Raw genomic sequence first — 20,082 nt, 5'->3', positions numbered from 1 at the left:
TCTAAATTTTAATTATCTGGATTTAATCGGATACGTGGCATGTAATCCTTTTATTTTTGGGTAATTAGAGTTTTTGTGGCATATAAACTGGAATTTGATCATCACCTTCTAATTGGAATTAATTGACTAAGGAATTAGCAGCTAATGAATTTTAGAGGAGACTAGGAAGGTCTAAGGAATTAAGGTCTAGTCACATATAGTTTGCCATAAATTAAATCCTACATGATTAAAATAGTTAGTAAGAAAAGTTAATCCAGAAAAATAGATAACTCTAAAACCTTAACTGTCTTCTCAATATTTTACTCCCAACTTATTCACCTGCATGTCTTCAAACTCTTCTTTATTGTTTAATGCTTTTGAACTCTCAATTGCTCTTTTCTGTTTGTCTAACTAAGACTATCAAATACTATTATTGCTTAATCCATCAATCCTCATGGGATCGACCCTTACTCACGTAAGGTATTACTTGGTACGACCCAGTGCACTTGCCGGTTAGTTTGTGGACTTTAAATTCCGCACCACCTTCTCAAAGGTCATGGTGCTTATGGTACAAGGTATTAAGAACCTTTCGGGATCTGGTTTCTTCTGAGGTAATTTCTATTGAACCAAGGCATTCAGTTCATTGATGAGCAATGGAGGTTCATCCTCCCAAGTCTCATTACCAAATAACTTGGCATTCAGCTTCATGATTGCTCCTAGATATCGAGCAACTTGCTCTTCAACAATATCTTCATCCTCTTCAGAGGAAGAATACTCATCAAGGCTCATGAATGGCAACAGTTAGTTCAGTGGAATCTCTATGGTCTCTATAGGAGCCTCAGATTCCTTTGGTTCCTCAATAGGGAACTCCTTATTGGTCAGTGGACGTCTAGCAAGGTCTTCCTTACTAGAAATCACTGCCTCCTCCTCCTCTATAGGTTTGGCCACTTTGGATATATTGATGGCCTTGCACTCTCACTTTGGATTCTCTTATGTATTGCTTGGGAGAGTACTAGGAGGAGTTTCAGTAACTCTTTTACTCAGCTGACCCACTTGTGCCTCCAAATTTTTTATGGAGGACCTTGTTTCAGTCATGAAATTGAGAGTGGTCTTAGATAGATCAGAGACTATGGTTGCTAAGTCAGAGATACTCTTCTTAGAATTCTTTGTCTATTGCTGAGAAGATGATGGAAAAGGTTTGCTATTGCCAAACCTATTTCATCCATCATAATTATTATTGAAGCTTTGTTGAGGCTTCTGCTGATCCTTCAATGAGAAATTTAGATGATTTCTCCATGAAGGATTATAGGTGTTTCCATAGGATTCTCCCATGTAATCCACCTCTTCCATTGTAGGATTCTCAGGGTCATAATCACCTCCTTCAAAGGAAGCTTCTTTAGTACTGCCAGGTGCAGCTTGCATTGCAGTTAGATTTTGAGAAATTAGATTGACCTGCTGAGTCAATATTTTATTTTAAGCCAAAATGGCATTCAGAGTATCAATCTCAAGAACTCCTTTCTTCTGAGTCATCCCATTCTTCACAGGATTTCTTTCAGAAGTGTACATGAACTGGTTATTTGCAACCATTTCAATGAGTTCCTGGGCTTCTGCAGGTGTTTTCTTCAAATGAAGAGATCTACCAGCAGAGTGGTCCAATGACATCTTAGACAATTCAGACAGACCATCATAGAATATACATAAGATACTCCATTCTGAAAGCATGTCAGAAGGACACATTCTGATCAATTGCTTGTATCTCTCCCAAGCTTCATAGAGGGATTCACCTTCCTTCTGTCTGAAGGTTTGGACTTCCACTCTAAGCTTGCTTATCTTTTGAGGTGGAAAAAACTTGGCCAAGAAAGCATTAACCAACTTTTCCCAAGAGTTCAGGCTTTCTCTAGGTGGTGAGTCCAACCATATCCTAGCTCTGTCTCTTACAGCAAATGGGAAAAGCATAAGTCTGTAGATCTCGGGATCAACCCCATTGGTCTTAACAGTGCCACAGATTTGCAAGAATTCAGCTAAGAACTGATGAGGATCTTCCAATAGAAGTCCATGAAACTTGCAATTCTGCTACATTAGAGAAACTAATTAAGGCTTAAGCTCAAAGTTGTTTGCTCCAATTGCAGGAATTGAGATGCTTCTTCCATAGAAGTTGGAAGTTGGTGCAGTAAAGTCACCAAGCATCTTCCTTGCATCTCTAGCATTGTTGTTGGGTTCGGCTGCCATGTCTGCTTCTTTTTCAAAATTTTCTGTTAGGTCCTCTCCAGAGTGTTGTGCTTTAGCTTCTCTTAGCTTCCTCTTCAGAGTCCTTTCATGTTCAGGATCAGTTTCAACAAGAATTTCTTTATCCCTGTTCCTGCTCATATAAAAAAGAAAAAAATAGAAAAGAAGAGGAATCCTCTATGTCACAGTGTAGAGATTCCTTTATGTGAGTAGGAGAATAGAAGAATAGAAGAATGAGGTAGAAAGAGAAGATGAATAATTCGAACAGAGAGAAGAGAGAGGGGTTCGAATTATGAGTAGAAGAGAAGTGTTAGTAATTAAATAAATAAATAGAAAGAGATAAGAGAGAGAGTATTCAAATTTTAAGAAGAGGGAAAAGAAAAATTTTTTTATTTTTAATTAATTAATTAAGTTAGTTTCAAAAATATTCAAAGAAATAAAATTAGAATTTAAAACAATTAGTTAATTAAAAAAATTTGAAAAGTGGTTAGTGATTTTTGAAAATTAGTAGAAAAGTAGTTAGGTGGTTTTGAAAAAGATAAGAAATAGTAAACTTTTTAAAATTAAAACAAACAAGGCAAGTAGTTAGTTGAAAAAGATTTGAAAATACATTTTGAAAAGATAAGAAGTTAGAAAAAAATTTTTAAATTAAAATTTTAAAAAGATATGATTGAAATTTATTTTGAAAAAGAATTGAAAAGGAAATTAAAAAGATTTAATTTTTAAAATTAAAGTTTATGACTTGACTAACAAGAAACTAAAAGATATGATTCTAGAATTTAAAGATCTAGCCTTTCTTAACAAGAAAGTAACAAACTTGAAATTTTTGAATCAAAACATTAATTGTTAGCAAGTATTTTCGAAAATATGAAATAAAATTAAGAAAAAGATTTTGAAAAATTAGTTTTAAAATTTTCAAAAACATTAAAAGAAAAATGAAAAAGATTTTGAAAAATTTTAAGAATGAAATTCGAAAATCATAAAAAAAATGAAAAAGAATTGATTTTGAAAATGATTTGAAAAGATAAAGTTTTTAAATTGAAATTTTGACTTGACTAACAAAAGACAACTAAATTTTAAAAATTTTTGACCAAGTCAATTCAAAATTTCGAAAATTATGAGAAGAATAAGGAAAAGATATTTTTTTTTACTTTTGAATTTTTAATGAGGAGAGAGAAAAACAACAAAATGAAACAAAACATAAAAATTTAAGATCAAAACAAATAATGCATGCAAGAACACTTTGAATGTCAAGATGAACACTAAGAACACTTTGAAGATCATGATGAACATCAAGAACATATTTTTGAAAATTTTTAAGAAAAGAAAGACATGCAAGACACCAAAATTAGAAATTTTTAATGTTTAGACACTATGAATTCGAAAATGCATATGAAAAACAACAAAAAAACACAAAACAAGAAAATAAAAAGATTAACAAAGAACACATGATGAATTTTTGAAAATTTAACAAAAATTAAAAACATACAATTGACACCAAACTTAAAATTTGACACAAGACTCAAACAAAAAACACAAAAAATTTTTGGTTTTTATGATTTTATTAAATTTTTTTTTGTATTTTTTTTCGAAATTATTTTGGGAAAAGAACATAAAGAAATTAAAAATTTTTAATAAGAATTCCAGGATTCATGCAATGTTAGTCTAAAGCTTCGGTCCAAAAGAATTAGACATGGCCAAAGGGCCAGCCAAGCTTTAGCACAAAATTATAAATGAGAATCCAAAGGATCCTCCAATAGCTGCAATGATAAGTGGAAGCTTCAGTCCAAAAGATTAGACATGGCTTAATAGCCAGCCAAGCTTCAACATATCATCATGGAGTTCTAAGGTGGAATTCATTCTTAAAAATTCTAAAGAACATTTTTCTCGAAAACTTTTTTTTATTTTTTTTTGAAATATTTTTAAAAACTTTTTGAAAAGAAAAATAAAGGTTGAAACAAGAAAGAAGGTTACCTAATCTAAGCAACAAGATGAACCGTCAGTTGTCCAAACTCGAACAATCCCCGGCAATGGCGCCAAAAACATGGTGTACAGAATTGTGATCACACTTTTCACAACTCCGGTACAACTAACCAGCAAGTGCACTGGGTCGTCCAAGTAATACCTTAGGCGAGTAAGGGTCGATCCCATGGAGATTGCTGGCTTGAAGCAAGCTATGGTCGTCTTGTAAATCTTAGTCAGGCGGGTTCAATTGGTTATGGGTTTTGATAATTGAAAGATAAATAAAACGTAATTGAAATAAAGATACTTATGTAATTCATTGGTGGGAATTTCAGATAAGTGTTTGGAGATGCTTTGTTGCTTCTGAACCTCTGCTTTCCTATTGTCTTCATCCAATCATGCGTGCTCCCTTCCATGGCACGCTGTATGTTGGTGGATCACCGTTGTCAATGGCTACCATCTGTCCTCTCGGATGAAAAATAACAGGCATGGTTTCTGCACGGCTAATCAACTATCGCATTTCTCGTCTCGGATGAAAAATACCAGGCACAGCTACCGCACGACTAATCATATGTTGGTTCTCACTTGTGTCGGAATAGGATTGATGTGTATTTTTGGAAAACAAATTCCAAACACACAAATCTCACCGGCAAGTGCACCGGGTCGCATCAAGTAATAATAACTCACGTGAGTGAGGTCGATCCCACAGGGATTGAAGGATTGAGCAATTTTAGTTTAGTGGTTGATTTAGTCAAGCGAATCAAGTATTGGTTGGGTGATTTGTGATTGCAGAAACTAAATTGCTTGAAATGTAAAGGGAGAGGGGTAGATTGCAGAAAATTAAAGAGCAAAGAAAGTAAATAAGCTGAATCTTAAAGAACAAGTAATGTAAATTGCAGAAACTTAGATTGCAAGAAATGTAAATGGCTGAATCTTAAAGTGCAAGAAATGTAAATTACTTGAATTATAAAGGGAATTGGGAAGTGGGTTTGCAGAATTTAAACAAGGAAAAGTAAATTGCACTAAACTGAAAAGTAGAAGAAGAATTGAATTGAACCGGATCTAAAACGGAAATGTAAATAAACTTGAAAAACATTAAACAGAGAATTTAAAATGAAAACTCCAGATCTCAGGACCCAGGAGACTAGATAACCGAGTCTAGATCTCAATGCCTTCCTAGATCCAAATGTAGAATTCAATTGCAAGAAATAAAGAAAAGTAAATTGCAGAATGAGTAGAAGAAGAGGCAATGAACAGAAATTGAAATTCACTTATGCAGAAAATTTAACAAGATCCCAAGGTGAGATTGAAACAGAAGTTCTTCAATTCTTCACCCAAGATCCAAAGCAAGAAAAGTAAAGAGTGCTAAGCAAGAACAAGGAAGAAGAGAGATCAATTCTTCTTCCCAATTCTTTAGAATTCTAAAGCAACAATTCCAAAATGTAAAGGTGAGCTCTCTACTGTAAGTATGTAAAAAATTCTCCAAGGAAGCTCTCCGAAAACTTAAATCCTAAGCTATTTATACACTTTCTTCAAATGGTCTTCAAGCCTTGAATTGGGCCTTTGCTCTTGATGGAATTGGGTTGATAAAAGCCTCTGTTGATTGCTCTTGGAGTTGGAGAGAAACCCATTGTGAACCGGGCCATGAATCATAAAAGCTTGAGTCAAAGTTTGAGGCAAACTTTGGCTCAAGCTTTTCATATCAGCTGCCCCCCTTTTGCTGCTATCAACGTTTGGGCTAAAGTTTGAGGTCAAACTTTGAGCCAAATGTTGAGCCTTCTTGTATGCCTTGTGGCACCAACGTTTGCCAAAAAGCTTGAGGCAAACGTTCGCGCAAACTTTTGCTCTCCTGGGTGTGTTGATGGTGGCGCCAACGTTTGCCAAAAAGCTTGAGGCAAACGTTGGCGCAAGCTTTTTCTCCCCTGGGTATGTTGGTGTGGCACCAACGTTTGCCAAAAAGTTTGAGGCAAACGTTGGCGCAAGCTTTTCTCCTCCAGGGTGTTGGTGTGTGGTGCCAACGTTTGCCAAAAAGCTTGAGGCAAACGTTGGCGCAAGCTTTTGCTCCATCCAATGTGAATTCACTCTTCCAAAAGCTTGAGCTAATGTTTGAGGCAAGCTTTTGCTCAAGCTTTTTGTTCTCTCTTGCTCCTTGCCCTTTCTTCTTTCTTCAAACTTCTTCAAAGCTCTTTTCACCTATCATCAATCAACCAAACACATCAAAGCTATGCTCAAAATCATGAGTTTGTTATTCTTTCATAATATATGACAATTATAGCACAAAATCTCATGAAATTGCATTAATTCATCCATGGTTGATTGAATCAAAGGAATTATGAAATTCTACCCAATTGGCTTACTTATGGCTCAAGAAAGTGCATAAAAACAATTGAAAACAAAAGAAAAAGACTAGTGAAACTAGGCTAAGATGACTTGTCATCAAGGATCTATGTATCCTTTTGCACACTGTCATTGCGGCCAACATTCGTGAGTTTGAAGCTCGTCACAGTCATTCTGTCCCAGATCCTACTCAGAATACCGTAGACAAGGTTTAGTCCGGATCTCAGGAATGCTGCCAATTTGTTCTAGCCTCTACCACGAAGGTTCTAATCTCACGGATTCGAATGCTCTGTTGTCAGGAGAGGCAAGTCAAATCCGTGGATCAGAGAACCAAGAGATTATACTCCGGCTGTCGTCCAATGACTACGTTGAACATCATGTAGACCGCTTGTGGTTGTCAGGCACGCAGATCTTGGCTAAGCGAGTAACGGAGATAGTGGGTGATTGTCACGGGCCACCCCTTCATTCTGACTTAACTGAATTAAGTACGAGAGTATATCTTGGAGAAGAAGTAAGCATGAATTGAAAGAGAAACAATGTACTTGCATTACTTCATGAAGAACAGCAGAGCTCCGCACCTTAATCTATGAGGTGTAGAGACTCCACCGTAGAAAATACATAAGAAAAAAAGGTCTAGATGAGTGCAGAAATACACTTCCGGGGCCTACTTGGTGTGTGCTTAGGCTGAGCATTGAGCTTTATATGTGCATAGGCCTTTTCTGGAGTTAAACGCTAGCTTGGATGCTAGTTTGGGCGTTTAACTCCAGTTCTGGCGTTTTACGCCAGAAATGGGTCTCTGGTGGGCTTTTAAACCCCAGTTTGGGCCATCAAATCTCGGGAAAAGTATAAACTATTATATATTTCTGGAAAGCCCAAGAGATCTACTTTCCAACGTTATTGAGAGCGCACCAATTGGGCTTCTATAGCCCCAGAAAATCCTTTCCAAGTGCAAGAGGGTCAGAATCCAACAGCATCTGCAGTCCTTTCTCAGCCTCTGAATCAAACTTTTGCTCAGGTCCCTCAATTTCAGCCAGAAAATACCTGAAATTATAGAAAAACACACAAACTCATAGTAAAGTCCAAAAATGTGATTTTTGCGTAAATAATAATAAAAATATAATAAAAAGTATCTAAAACATACTAAAAACTATGTAAAAACAATGCCAAAAAGCGTATAAATTATCCGCTCATCACTCGCCTACATAAGCTTATTTTGATTCTTGAACACAGCTTTATGAGTCTTGGCCATGACCTAAGCACCTTATTTTCCAGTATTATCACCAGATACAATAATGCCACAGACACTTTAACTGGGTGAACTTTTTCAGATTGTGACTCAGCTTTGCTAGAGTGCCCAGATAGAGGTGTCCAGAGTTCTTAAGCATACTCCTTTTGCTTTGGACCACGACTTTAACCGCTCAGTCTCAAGCTTTTCACTTGACAACTTCATACCACAAGCACATGGTTAGGGACAGCTTGGTTTAGCCGCTTAGGCTAGGATTTTATTCCTTTGGGCCCTCCTAACCATTAATGCCCAAACCTTAGGTCCTTTTACCCTTGCCTTTTGGTTTAAAGGGTTACCTGTTTTTTTAATCTGCCCTCCTTTTCTTGCATTTTTGGGTAGTAATGGATTTTTCTGCTTTTTATTATTTTTTTCTTTTTCTTTTTGCTATTTTTTTATTTCTTTTCGCGTGCATAATAATTTTTTTTCTTTTGCAACATGCTTTTTCTTTTTCTTTTTTTTTACTGCTTTTTCTTGCTTCAAGAATCAATTTTTAGATTTTTCAGATTATTAATAATATTTTTCCTTTTTCTTTATTCTTTCAAGAGCCAATCATTCTAAAATTCCAACTTCAAATATGCACTGTTTAATCATACATTCAGAAAACAAAAGCAATGCCACCACATCAACATAATTAAACTATTCCTATTTTAAACTTGAAATTCATGTATCTATCAATTATTTTCAAATAAAATTTTCATTTAAGCAAGTTGAGAGATATATTGGAACATTTTACAACTTTTAAGACATCAAATGCAAATGATCATGCAACAAGAACAAGAGAACAGATAAATAAATAGACAGAAAAATAACAGGAAAAGAGTAAAAGAGAACGAATCCACCTGAATGATGGTGGCTAGTGCTCCTCCTTGAGGATCCCATGTAGTGCTTGATCTCTTCAATGTCACTCCTTTGTCTTTATTAAGGCTGCTGCACAGGTTCATGTGCATGCTTTCTAGTTTGCTCCATTCTCTTCTTATGGGGGCAAATGTGATGACAAGTCATCTTAGCCTAGTTTCACTAGCCTTTTTTTTTTTGTTTTCAATTGAATTATGCACTTTCTTGAGCCATAAGCAAGCCAATTGGGTAGATTTTCATGCTTCCTTTGATTTAATCAACCATGGATGAATTAATGCAATTTTATGAGGTTTTATGCTATAATTGTCACATATTATGAAAGAATGAATATCTCATAATTTTGAGCATAGCTTTGATATGTTTGGTTTATTAATGATAGGTGAAGAAAGCTTGGAGAAAGGTTGAAGCAAGAAGGAATGGCTAGGAGGAAGAGAGGACAAAAAGTTTGAGCAAAAGTTTGCCTCAAACTTTAGCTCAAACTTTTGGAATAAGTGAAAATGAACCAGGGAGCAAAAAGCTTGAGCAAAAGTTTGCCTCAAACTTTTTGGCAAACTTTTGGCATCACAAATCAACACCCTGGAGAGCAAAAGTTTGCGCCAACGTTTGCCTCAAACTTTTTGGCAAACGTTGGTGCCATGAACAACACACCCTGGAGAGCAAAAGCTTGCGCCAACGTTTGCCTCAAAATTTTTGGCAAACGTTGGCGCCATGAGTGTGCAAGGGGAGGCCAACGTTTGAGCAAAAGTTTGACCCCAAACTTTAGCTCAAACGTTGGTAGTAGCAAAATGGGGTGGCTAATATGAAAAGTTTGAGTAAAAGTTTGACTCAAACTTTTACTCAAACTTTTACTCAAGCTTACATGATTCCAAACCCAGTTCACTTCGGTTCTTCTCCAAACTCCAAGAGCAATCAACCAAGGCCTCTATCAACCCAATCCCATCAAGAGCAAAGGCCCAATTGAAGGCTTGAAGACCATTTGAAGAAAGTGTATAAATAGCATAGGATTTAAGTTTTTAAGAGAGCTTTCCTTTTAGTTTTCATAGAGAGTTTTCAGAGATCTTTTGGTGTGGAGTGAATTTTAATTTCTAAGTCTCGGGGAAGGAGAATTGAATTCCCTTCCTCTTAGTTTTCTTGCTTTCAATTTCAATTACAATTGTCTCGGATCTTGGGTGGGAGAATTGAAGGAATTCTGTTTCAATCTCATCCTGAGACCTCTTTGTTTCTTTACTGCACAATTGAATTTAAATTTCTGTTTATTGCTTCTTCATCTACTTTCTCTGCAATTTACATTTCCTTTGCAATTGTTCTTGTTGGATCTAGGAAGGCATTGAGATCTAGACTTGGTTATCTAGTCTCTTGGGTCCTGAGATCCGGATTTCCCATTTTCAATTCTCTGTTTACTGCTTTCAAGCTCATTTACATTTCTGTTTTAAGATCCGATTCAATTCAAGTCATCCTTTACTTCTCTGCTTGTTGCAATTTTACTTTTCCTTGTTTAATTTCTGCAAATCCAATTCCCAATTTCCTTTACAATTCAAGCCATTTACATTTCTTGCACTTTAAGATTCTACAATTTACATTTCTTGCGTTCTAAGTTTCTGCCATTTAATTTCTTGTTCTTTAAGATTCAGCACTTTAAATTTCAGTTCTCTTTAAATTCAATGCAATTTACCCATTCCCTTTACTTTCCATGCAATCTAAATTCTGCAAATCACAAATCACTCAACCAAATCTTGATTCGCTTGACTAAATCAACCACTAAACTAAAATTGCTAAATCCTTCAATCCCTGTGGGATCGACCTCACTCCCGTGAGTTATTATTACTTGATGCGACCCGGTGCACTTGCCGGTGAGTTTTGTGTCGGATCGTTTTCCGCACATCAAAATGCCTTTCCATTTCTTTTCCTTGAGGTTTCACCAATCTTTGGTGCCATACTTAGGAGTGGTAAAAGTCAAAAAGCAAAGCTTTTGCAACACCAAACTTAAGAGTTTTGCTCGTCCTCGAGCAAATATGAACAGTAGGGAAGAATAGGGTAGAAGAAGGTGGAGTAGGTGGAGCTTCTGTGGAACCCACTGGTCTTGAGAGGTTAGGGAATTCCAGATTCTCTGCTCTCTTGCACTGGCATTTGAACGCCCAGGGATTGCTCCCTGGTTGGCGTTCAATGCCAACAGTGCTGCCCATGAGTGGCGTTGAACACCCACTAGGTATAGCCTAGCTGGCGTTCAACTTTAACACTACATCCAGAGTGTTCTGTTTGCACTGCTGTGAATTCTGTCTCTATTCTGATTGCTGCTTATGATCATGACCCTAAAAGAAAAACAAAACAAAATAAAATGAAATAAATAATTAAGGTTGGGTTACTTTTCAACAAGCACTTCTTTAATGTCATTAGTTTGATGGACAACACCTTTCTAGGAGGAAGATAGTCATAGAGGAATAAATCTCTACTCCTTACTAGGAGCTTCTTTCCTGTGCTCTTATGGAATAGTGTAATATGCTCAAGAGATAGGATGTTGTTCGCTGCCTGAGGTAGGGTTGGGCTTGCAGCAGTATGCTGGTGTCCCTTTTTGTCACTTCCCTCTTCTATGGTGAATACCATGATGAGATAAGTGAATACCACCATCTTCCATGGTGAAAAGCCCTTAGCAGCGATATTCTTGCTTTTCCAACCCCTAGGTATCTTCCTTTTGGGGCCTTCCTCCTTTGTGGATAGTGTACATCCAACACCAAACTTATATTTGGTCTTAGGAGGGATTGAATGAGTTCCATCTAAGGGAGGAGGCTTGGATGCTGAATCCTTTATGCAAGTGCCTCTTTTGTCAAGGGGCAATGGAAGGTAAAGAACCTTGAATATCATCAAGTCCTTATGCAAGGTAATCCTTCTTCCCTCTTGGATTTCCAGCTTCTCCATTACTATACTTGACCCTGGGTCACACAGAGCCTTCTCAAAGGTCATGGTGCCTATGGTGCAAGGAATGAGAAAGCGTCCAGGATATAGAAGCTTCTGGGGTAGCTCCTTCTGAACCAAAGTACTGAGTTTTTTGGAAAGCAATGGATGTTCTTCTTCCATAGGCTTTGTACCAAATAGCTGGACATTTAGCTTCATGAGAGCTCCTAGGTACCAAACAACTTGCTCTACCCTAGTGTCATTATCCTCATCAGAGGATGAGTGTTCATTAGAACTCATGTACTGCAGGAATGCATTCAAAGGAACCTCAATGGTCTTTATAGTTTCCTTTGGTTATGGGATAAAGGGTTCTTAAGTGGGTTTTAAGGACTCAAAGGGTGTGCTTTCACTGGTGTTCAACGCCAGCTCTGATAGCTTATTGGGCGTCAAACGCCCATGCTGTGCACCCTTACTGGCGTTAAACGCCAGTCCCTCTATCATTTTGGGCGTTGAACATCCAACAAGGGTATCCTTGCTGGCCTTTAACGCCAGGTTCCCTGTTTGGTTGGGCGTTGAACGCCCAGTGAGGGATTCTTCACTGGTGTTCAGCGCCAGACTGCCTGCCTGTTTGGGCATTGAACGCCCAGTGAGGGGTTCCTCACTGGCGTTCAGCGCTAGAGTTCTGGGTGTTTGGGCGTTGAACGCCTAGCTAGTGCTCCCTAACTGGCGTTCAACGCCAGCTCTGCTGCCAGGATGGGCGTTGAACACCCAGTGAAGGCTTCCTCACTGGTGTTCAATGCTTTCCCAGTTTCTCAAGGTTCGGCCTCTACCTTAGTGGAAGCTATCAGATTTAAACTTAAGCCAAGATCATACAGGGCTTTGTCAAAAATGATCTTTCCAGTAGTCCGTAGGAGCTGAAAGCTCCATGGATCTGACATCTTCCTTGGTAGCTCATGCTGAATTAGGATACTGTACTTCTCAGTAAGTATCTCTATTTAATCTCCCCTTAGGTCCTTCTTTTCAAAAAGAATGTCTTTTAGATAGGCCGTATAGGGAGTCCTTTTTCCCAATACCTCTGCAATAGAGATATTGACTTGTAGCTCCTTAAGGGCTACTGGGAGATGGGCTAACTGCTCATCTGCCAGTTCTTTCTGCATGCCTAGGAAATGTGGCTCTTGAGGTTCTTTCACCTCTCCATGGGCGAGCTCTGTGATCATCACAGGCTCCTCTGGCATGCCCTGAGAAGAATCAACTTGAGGTTCCTTCTCTTCTGTAGGGTCGTGCTCAATGGTATTCACAGGATCCTCCTGGTTCTTGATTGCCTTAAGTTCCTCAGTAGCATGCTCCTAAGGTTCAGCCTCCTTGGTGAAGTCTACTGTCTCATATTCTTTTAAGGTCTCCTTCCCAGAGAGAATCAGGCTTTCTATGAGGGCTAGACACTCTTCTCTAGGATTCACTTCTGTATCTTTGAGAAGAATGTTAAAGTGTCTCTGTAGTTTCTGAGAAAGGTTCCTTTGAATCACTACATTGCACTCCTTAGTAAGAGCTACTATCTATACTTCCCTCCAATCCTTCTTATGACTCAAGATGTCCTTCATGAACTTAGCATAAGATGGTATCTATTCAAGAGCTTCTGCAAAAGGGATCTTTATCTCTAATATTCTGAGATACTCCGCAAAGCGGGCAAACTATTTATCCCTTTCCTCTTGACAGAGTTTCTAACGAAATGGCATGTTAGCCTTATAATCATCAACCTTGGTTGATGGAGGCCGAATGCCTTGTATGCTGGAATGAGGGTTACTAGCTTGCTTAGGAAGGTTGTTATCAGTGAGTGGATGACTTCCCTTGCTTGGGCGTTCAACGCCCATGCTGCTGCCTGACAGGTGAAAAAATGTCGGTTAAGAAATTCTTATAAAAACAGCGTTGCAAGTACAGCTCCTAACCGACAGAATTTCTACTATCAATTTAAAAGATGTCACAATTAAGAATAATAACTGGGAGTAGAATTCCTAGGTCATTTCCCAAAGAGTTGACACAGAGGTGTAAATTATTGATCAGGAATTTTCTGAGAAATTTTATAATTGAGACTGAGAAAAATAAATAATTGGAAAATTAAAGTAATGAGCAGCAACAAGAGATGTTATATAATTGAAATAAAAGGACTTGGCAAGGAGAAGATTAATTAGAATTTCTATCCTTGTTGTCTTTCCCAAGTGTAATAGTAAAAGTTATTGCTTCCACTCAGTTATCCTCTTGTAGTTACAAAGGAAGGTCAAGTGGGTAACACTAACTCTAATTAACAAGTTCTAATCACTTCACAAGGAAAGATTAGAGTTAGCAAAAATTGAGTTAGCCAGCAATTTTCACTTACAAATTAACACTTGAGTATTCCAACTCAAGGGTCTCCAATTAATCAAGTCCAAAGCCAAGTTGGGAGCTCTACTCCATTAACATGAATGCCATTTTCACAAACATGTAAAAGGAGTAGATAGGAGACATGGTAATTAAAATTAAATTAATAAAATCAAATTTGGAGCTGATGAATTAATTGAAAGGAATCAAACAAGTAATGGAATTAAATATAAAAAATAGTTCTTTGCATTAATAAATCAAAAACTAACAATATCCAATTATGACCACGAGTAATTTAAATGGAAAAGAAAGGAGTAGAGTGATAGGAAAGGCAAACTATAACAATGAAGACTCTAATCGAAGGTAGGAGTAGCTCTCTCAATATCCATTCCACAAGCAAAATCTAAGAATGCTAAGAACCTTAGGAGAAGTAGTGTTTCTCTCTCTAGAATCCAAAAAAAAAACTAAACTAAAACTGAAAGTAAAGTGAAAGTGAAGTGTATCCTAGTCTCTGCTACACCCCTGCCCTTAGTCTGTGTTTTTTGGGCTTGAAACTGGGTCTAAAATTAGCCGAAACTCGGCCCCTGCGAGTTCTGATTAATGCAGCACGTCGCTCTATCATGCGTACATGTCAGTCACGCGTGCGCGTCACTGGTCTTCTGTGCTTGTCACGCGTACGCGTCAGTCACGCATACGCGTCGCTATGCGACTTTGCTGGTCATGCGTACGCGTCAGTCATGAGCACGCGTAAGCCATGTGTGCACGTCGATCCTCACTACTTAGCTCCTTAGTTTCTTGTGTTCCATCCACTTTAGGATGCTTCCTCTTCATCTTTCAAGCTATAAATGCCATGTAAATCTGAAAACACTTCACAAACACATCACAAAATTAGGAAGAATTTATAAAACCATGCAGTTTTTATGAATAAGTGTGTAATTAATTAATAAAATCCACTTAATTTAGCACAAGATAAACCAAAAAGTAGTGGTTTGTCACTGCCCCCTTGGGCTTTTGAACACCCAATCTCTACCCTTTCCTAGTGTTCAACGACAAGAAGGATACCTCTCTGGGCATTTGAACGCCCAGCCTCTGCCCTTTCTTGGCGTTCAACATCAAGAGGGATACCTCTTTGGGCATTTAAACGCCCTGAGTTATCTTGTGCTGAGACATGGTTATCCTCTATGGGCTTTTCATTTTTATTATACTGAGGTTGGGTGCTTATGGTTTTCCCACTCTTCAGTTGGATAGCCTGGCATTCATCCATTATCTGCTTAGATAACTATTGTCTTATTTGACTCAAATAGGCTTCTACATTTCTGTTAGAAGCCTGAGTTTCTCGTAGAGCCTCTTGCAGTTCCAGAATTTGCTGGGCAAGGGCGTGCAGTTGCAGAGTCAATGGGCCATCCTGTTCTGGAGGGTTAGGTTCAGCAGCTACTACCTTAGCCTCTCCTTTTATAGAGGCCTCAAGAGATTAGTACAGATGCTGATTATTGGCAACTGTCTCAATGAGCTCTTGAGCCTCTCCAATGGTCTTTCTCATGTGTATGGAACCACCAGCAGAGTGGTCCAAAGACTTTCTAGCCATGTCTGAAAGCCCATAATAGAAGATGTCTAATTGTATCCATTCTGAAAATATTTCAGTGGGATATTTTCTTTGCATCCTCCTATACCTCTCCTAGGCATCATAAAGAGATTCACTGTCTCCGTATTTGAAGCCTTGGTTGTCCAGCCTCAACTGGGTCATCTTTCTTGGGAGGAAGTATTGATTTAAAAACTTGTCCACTAACTGTTTCCAAGTTTTTAAACTAGCTTCAGGCTGGTTATCCAACCACCTTTTTGCTTGGTCCTTTACAGCAAAAGGAAAAAGCAATAATCTGTAGACATCTTGGTTTACTCCCTTACTATGTACTGTGTCAGCAATCTTTAAGAAATCTACCAGGAATTCTGTAGGTTCTTCCTGAGGAAGCCCAGAATACTGGCAGTTTTGCTACACTAGAGTAAAAAGTTGAGGGTTGAGTTCAATGCTACTACCTCTGATGTGAGGTAGGCCAATACTTCTTCCATAAAAGTCAGCAGTGGGATTTGTATAAGATCTCAGAGTTCTTCTGAACTCTTCATTCCCACTTGGGCTTTTGATTAGGAAAGGTAGAAGATGAAGAAGGAAGAAGATAGAAGGAGTAGAAGAAGAGATAGAAGAAGAGAAGATAAATAATAATTGAAATATTTTTTCTTTTTTCTTTTATTTATTTTAATTTAACCAAAATTAAAAATAAATAAATGTTCAAAAAAGAAATAGGAAGTTTGAAAAAGAAGAGAAAGAGAGAAGATAAGCAATTAATTAAAAAGAGATTTGAATTTAAGATTTGAAATTTGAAAATTTAAATTTAAATTTTGAAATTTAAAATTGAAATTTGAATTTTGAAAATTGAAATTTGAATTTTGAAACTTTGAAGGTTGAAATTTGAATTTTGAAATGAGATAAGATAATAATTTTGAATTTTGAAAAAGATATGATTTTTAGAAAACACAATTTTCGAAAATCAAAAGAAAAATAACAAGAAAACACCAAACTTAAAAATTGAAACAAGATTTAACCAAAGAAAAATTATTTTTGAAAGATTGTTAAAAGGAAGATACTAAAAAAAATCAAAAATTGCTGTAATTAATAAATACAGAGACTCAAAGAAGCAAAAAGTTACCAAGAGCATAAACACAAGACTCCAACCAAAAACAAAAATTGAACAAAGAAAATAAAAATATTTTTGAAAAGCTTTTTGAATTTTTTTTCGAAAAATTGAAGTAGAAGAAAATAAAAATAAAAGATTCAACAAGAACATAAGACTCAAACAAAGAACAAATATTAAACAAAGAAAAAAATATTTTTGAAAAGGTTTTTAATAATTTTTTTCAAAAAATAAGAGAAAAAGAAAATAAAAATAAAAGGCCCAAACCGAAAAAAAGAAAGTTATACTCTTGCAAAAATCAAAGACAATACCTGATCTCGGGAGCAAGACAATCTGTCAGTTTATTCAAACTCAAACAATTTCCGGCAATGGCGCCAAAAACTTGGTTGCACGAATCCCCACACTTTCGTATTGTTGTACCAGCAAGTGAACTGGGTCGTCCAAGTAATACCTGAGCGGGTCAGGCTCGATCCCACGAGGATTATAGTTTGAAGCAAGCTATGGTTATCTTACAGGTCTTAGTCACGCAGGTTAGAAGGTTGATGGATTAGGGAAAACTATTCATAATTTGTATTTGTAAATAAATTCAGTTGGATTGAGACAAGGGCAATCAGTAATAGGAATATAATTGAGGATTAGAGTTGCTTTGTCTTTCTGTTTTAACTCTGGTTTACTGCTCTCTTTGCTTGTGAGTGATTTCTTTAATGGCAGGCTATATGTGATTGACACTGCTTTGAGCAGCTACCAATACTCCTCCAGATCTAAACCCTAGGTTTAGTGCAGATCCATTCTGATTGAGGATGAAGCTCGTACAGTCCATTCTCCTTAATGATCCTACTCAAAATGCCACAGACAAGGTCGGATATTCCGGATCAGAGAATGCTGCATCTTTGGATTCTAGCCTCTACCACAGAGACCCTAATCTCCCCAAAAATTAGCTAAACTGATGTCTCGAGAAGTCCCCAACGAAGTCGTGGATTAGTCGTCTGGGAGACATATATTCAAGCTGTTGGTTCGTCATTGTCCAATGAAAGACGTACTCTGAACCCAAGTAGACGCGGGTGTTTGTCAGGCACGTTCATCTAAATGTGATGAATAGTGCTAATTTATCAGATCATCCTATTCACCACGATGAAGTACGAATATACATCTTAGAATTAATCAAGCACAGATCGAAGAGAAATAGTAGTACTTTTATTAATTTAGAGGACTCAGCAGGGCTCCTCCCCTCAACCTAGGAGGTTTAGAAACTCATACTGAAGTAAAATACAATGTAAAACAAAAATAGGGCTGAATGGTATGCGTGATGTCGAATGATTATGTAAAATACACTTTAAATACTAAGCAGATGGCTAGTAAGCGTAAAACAGTCTATTTAGTGCTAAAATCCACTTTTGGGGCCCACTTGGTGAGTATTTGGGCTGAGCTTTGATGAGACCCACGTGCAATGAGGTGTCTTGGGCATGGAACACCAGCTAGGGGTTCCTCTTTGGGCGGTTGTACATTGGTCTCTGCTCTTTGGGTGTTGGAAGCCAGGTGATGCGCGGAAAACTTGTCTCTCAACAAATCTCCCTTCGGCAAGTGTACCGAATTTGTCGTCAAGTAAAAACTCACAATAGAGTGAGGTTGAATCCCACAGGGATTGATTGATCAAGCAACTTTAATTAGAAGAATGTTCTAGTTGAGCGAATCCAGAATTTGGGTTGAGAGTTGCAGAAAATAAAAATGGCGGGAATGTAAATAAAAGAAAAGTAAATGCTAGAATTAAAGGACTGGAAGTAAATGACTGAAAATAAATTGCAAAATTGTAAATGGGAATGGGGGATTTGCTCATAAAAGTAAATGGCAGAAATTAAAGAGAATGGGTAAGATCAGAGATGGGGAGTTCATTAGGCTTAGGAGATGTTGCAATTCTCCGGATCAAGTTCATTTTCATCTCTTCCTCAATCAATGCACTCATTGATCTCCTTGGCAATCTTAAGTGATTGAATTACAATTTCTTGCAATTCGATCTCTCAAATCTTGATCAATAGCCAATTCCTTGGTCAATTGCTCATGAGAAGAGATGAAGTATGGTCACTGATTATACCACATGCATTTCCCAAATCAAGTATTGAGAGGGTTATAGTCACATACCCATCCAAACCCAATTTGGTCCAGCATGAGAAAGCATTTCTAGCTTGATCTCTTCATTCCTCTTTCAAGGTTCAAAAGATATCCAAGTTTGAGTAGCTTCTCTTCTAAGATAACTACTCAATTGGATGAAGATCGAAAGCTTTCAAGTAAAATCAAGAGGAAAGATAGAAGAAGAATAATGAAAATTAGTATTGATCCATCAAATTACAATAGAGCTCCCTAACCCAATAAAAGGGGTTTAGTTGTTCATAGCTCTTGAAAATGAAAACAAAGATGGAGAATACATTATAAAACTAGAAATTGCAAAGAAAGTAAAATACAGAGAATAGTTCTCTTTTTCTCAGCCTCCAGAACTCTTTCTCAATTCAAAGCTACTCCTATATATACTACTCTTCTTAGCTTCTAGTGTGATTCTTCAAGTCTTGGGCCTTTGGATCTTGAGTTTGAAGCAGTTCCTTTCTTTATTTGGGCTTGGCTTTACTTGCAGAGAGAAAGTGCGAAGTGGGCGGAGACTTTTGTTCAGGACGTCAGGGGTGTTAATATTTAGTGAGAATATAAGTTCGAGGACGTTAGTGACACTTAACATTGTCACTAACGTTCCAATGCACCCCTTTGCATCACGTTAAAACCCACGTTAACTAGGTTAACGTGGCTTTTAACGTTGCCTTGTTAACCTTCGAGAACTTTAGTGACACTCAACATTGTCACTAACGTTCCAGTGTGCCCCTTCTTGCTTCACATTAAAGCCCACGTTAACTAGGTTAACGTGGCTTCTAACGTAGCCCTTGCCATCCTTCGAGAACGTTAGTGACATTCAACATTGTCACTAACGTTCCAATGTGCCCCTAGGTTTCACGTTAGAGTCCACGTTAACCTAAGGGGATGATCACCCAGAAAAGGACTTAGCAGCCCTAGCACGGCTCTCGAAAGAGGAAGATTCGACTATTTCCCAACAATTTGATAAAAGAAGGTCTCTCAAGTGTCCCGGTGAATGCAACATTCGTAGACAAGTTCCCTTAGTCGGTGCTGCTTGAGTCGTTCTTGCCTCTTTTGCACCTTCTTTCAGAGACCGGACCGAATAGAAGCCCCTAGGCCTTATTAGGGCTGTAATCTCAGATGAAGCAAAGAAAGAGTTGACCTTACCCTTTAGCTTGCCCCTAGGCAAAGGCCCTATTCGTCTAAGGGGGGTAGCTGGACCAATCCAATTTCTAGTTAACGTGGCTTCTAACGTGGCCATCTTTAGCCATCCCAACGTTAGTGACAATGTTGAGTGTCACTAACGTTGGCTCATTCTTCATTCCTCATCGTTAGCTTCCACGTTAACCAAGTTAACGTGACTTTTGGGGGTTGTGTGGTTGCTTCAACGTTAGTGACAAT

General features: G+C 37.7%; 1 non-coding gene across 1 annotated transcript; it reads left to right on the top strand.

Annotated features, from left to right (window-relative positions):
- Positions 1-1,695: 1,695 nt before the first annotated feature.
- Positions 1,696-1,803, top strand: LOC148555650 (small nucleolar RNA R71). Its single transcript, XR_015887079.1, has one exon. It is a non-coding gene; the product is annotated as a small nucleolar RNA R71 (small nucleolar RNA).
- Positions 1,804-20,082: the final 18,279 nt, after the last annotated feature.

The sequence above is a fragment of the Arachis ipaensis genome, chromosome B6 (genome assembly GCF_059453495.1).
Source record: "Arachis ipaensis isolate K30076 ecotype BB chromosome B6, ASM5945349v1, whole genome shotgun sequence".
Taxonomy (NCBI): Eukaryota; Viridiplantae; Streptophyta; class Magnoliopsida; order Fabales; family Fabaceae; genus Arachis; species Arachis ipaensis.
Note: the sequence above shows the minus strand (reverse complement) of the source record. Positions and strands in the feature narration are given on the sequence as shown.